This window comes from Euprymna scolopes, chromosome 13 (genome assembly GCF_053919585.1).
Source record: "Euprymna scolopes isolate OS-2025 chromosome 13, ASM5391958v1, whole genome shotgun sequence".
In the NCBI taxonomy this organism is placed as follows: Eukaryota; Metazoa; Mollusca; class Cephalopoda; order Sepiida; family Sepiolidae; genus Euprymna; species Euprymna scolopes.
This window is the reverse complement of record NC_136494.1, coordinates 126,028,814-126,032,050: the sequence shown is the minus strand read 5'-3', so window position 1 is coordinate 126,032,050 and position 3,237 is coordinate 126,028,814.

Below are 3,237 nucleotides of genomic sequence, written 5' to 3'. Positions count from 1 at the left end.
ATATATAAATTGTTGCATCGGAATTCAAAAACCTGTTTTTATTAGAGCTTTTTTTTTTTTTTTAAATATTATTGCAATCAAGTTCCATCTATATTTTACTACTATACAGGACGGAACGATAAAATTGTCGCTCTAGAAAAGACATTTAAAAAAAAATTTGTTATTACATTTTCACCCCAAACAAGGCGCATTGCCACTTTGGTGTAGGGGGCTACTATCAGGGGCAGCAACTACTGGGGCACTATGTTGGGATTTGGGCAGCAAGATGTCGGTTCACGTTGCACTTGAAATTCTGCATGTCAGTACAGTTAGGGAAGCAGGAACTTGGAATGGAATTCCAGAGTCTAGCGGTTCTGGGGAAGAAACTACTGGAGTAGAAAGATCTTTTACATCTAGGGATCTCTACTGTGTGGGGATGGGATTTAGCTGCCTGTCGACTTTGTCGAGGGTGTCTACGTCGTGGGGGCACAAGTGTCTGCAGTTCGTCAGAGCATTCACCATTAAAATACTTGTAGAACAGGTAGAGGGATGCAACGTTTCCATTAGCGTTTTATTTTTTATTTGACTATTATATAAACAAAAAAACTTATAAAACGGTACTTGATGACCTATTGTTAAACACTCAGCATTACAAAATGAGGATCCAGGATAAGTGGAGTAATCCTGGTAATAGAGTAGGATCTTTAAAGGGAGCCTTTAAAATACCCTCGAGTATAATCGACCACTCAGCTTAGCTAAAACAAAATAGTTAGAACAAAATAGCTAGATTTTTAAAAAAATTAAAAGATTAACGTTTTTTCAAGGAGAAAGGATTGATAAAAACTGCTGAGTTTGATTTTTTCAGTTTCATTATATGTAACTTCACAAACCTCATCTCTGCTGACACCAAGCTACTAACACACCACAGCTTCAGACAAGGCCAAACTATTTGCCAAGAATTTTGCAGCTAATTCTACCCTATGCGACGAAGGCCATCAACTCTCCATATTTCCTCCTATAACACAGAACACACTAGGTAACATACAAATATCTGTGCATGAGGTCGCCAAGCTAATCAAGAACCTTGATTCCAGTAAAGCAATTGGCCATGACGGCATCCCAATTATAGTGTTAAAAAAGATCCAACCAGAATTTGCTCCCATACTTACGAAACTGTTTAAGCATTGCCTTAAGGAGAAGTGCTTTCCAACACCCTGGAAAACCACATCAGTATGCCCTGTATTTAAGAATTCAGGTGACAAGTCATCTCCCTCTCAGTACAGACCAATAAGTCTCCTGTGTGTCATGAGTAAGTTCCTGGAATCCATATTAAATAGAGAAATAGTCAACCACCTCAGCAGAAATAACCTTCTTAGTGACACACAATATGGTTTCCGTTCTGCAAGATCTACCGCAGATGTGCTAATGATTATATCTCATAGGATTAGTGAATCTCTTGACAAAGGCTTCCTTTCTAGGACAATTGCTCTTGACATATCAAAGGCCTTCGACAAGGTATGGCATAAAGGCCTACTTCACAAGATTTTCAGCTACAATATAACTGGAAATGTTCTCTCTATCATTAAATAATTTCTCTCTGATAGGTTCATAAGAGTAGTGGTTGATGGACAAAAATCAGAGGTCTACAGTATTAATGCTGGAATTCCTCAACTCTCTTCCTGATCTACATCAATGATCTCCCTAAACACATACTTAAATCATTCGTTGACATCTATGCTGATGACACGACCATCTATGGAAACACATCAAAAGCTGTAAATGACAAAGCTCTCTCTGATTCTCTCTTCTCTGATCTCGAGCGCGTGGTTCAGTGGGGGAAGACGTGGTTGGTTACTTTTAATGCATCTAAAACCAAACTCCTATCTTTACCTAATCAACGCTCTGATCCCAATCTGGCATCAATTGAAATGGATGGCTCTCGTCTTGGAGAAGCCCCATGTTTTGACAAGCTTCTGGGCTTGACCTTCACTCCTGATCTGAAATGGAACACGTACATCAAGTCTGTTGAGAGGTCGCTGGAAAGATGGTGGGATCCTTCTACCACTCCAGAAGATATCTCACTACTGATGCAATTCTCTATGTATATAAAAGCCAAGTACGTCCAAGGATGGAATACTGCTGCCATATCTTGGCAGGAGCTGCTAAAAACAGCCTATCCTGCCTTGACAGAGTACAAAATAGACTTTGTGGCTTAGTGGAGGATGCCCTTTTCTCTTCCCTGCAACCTCTCTCCCACAGAAGAGATGTTGCAAGCCTATCTTTGTTTTATCGTTATTTCCATGGCAGGTGCTCGTCTGAACTCCAATCTCTGTTCCCTCCTCACCAATCTTTTACGAAAAACGCCCAGCTGAATCCACTGTCAAAAACTTTTCCCACTCTTTATCTGTGCCTAAACCAAAACGTAGATTACATGAAGAAAGCTTCTTTCTTGGAACTACACGCCAGTGGAACTCTGTTCCGTCTGCCTGTTTCCCACCTGACTACAACCTGGATGTCTTCAAGTTCAACGTAAACAAATTCCTGATGAACCGCCCCCTTAAGTAGACACTTTATTAAATCTCCACACTAACGTACTGTTCTTACAATAACCCTTATCCCTGAGTGGCTTCCGGGCCTTGATAAGTGGTGACCACCTTGTAAAAAAAAAAAAAGACGGATATTCGCCAGTCCTCTTCCACAAACATTTGTTCACTTTCCCCTATCTCAAAAAGGACCAAATGATTTATATAGAAAAATTAAATGGCTGCAGACATTGAATCACTGATTTTTTGTTTTTTTTTACTGGAAAGAGAATGATACATGTGGTTGCTCTCTTTGGCCTGAGCCTTTAGTAAATGAATCCCTAAATCATTAGTTTGTGTTCAAATTTGAAATTAATGTTTTTCATATTTATTTTGAAAATTATCTTGTTAATACTCTGCGAAAAACCTTTGCCTTGCTCAGGGGCTATATAGTGTCCTGGAGTTTTGGAAACCCTTCATTACACAACAAACGCTGTATCTGATTTTTAAATAAATCTTTTTTTTTTTTACTAAGGCATCACCACTTATCAAGGCCCAGAAACCACCTGAGGATAACGGTAAAGAGTGTATAAGGGTTAAAGTGTGTACAGTAGTCAATTGGACAATATAGTAATCGTTAGTAATGGAAATTCGGTAAATTTGTTAACTTAAGTGGAACGGCTCATCAAGAACTTGTTTACATTGGACTTGAAGGCAATTAGATTGTAGTTAGCTG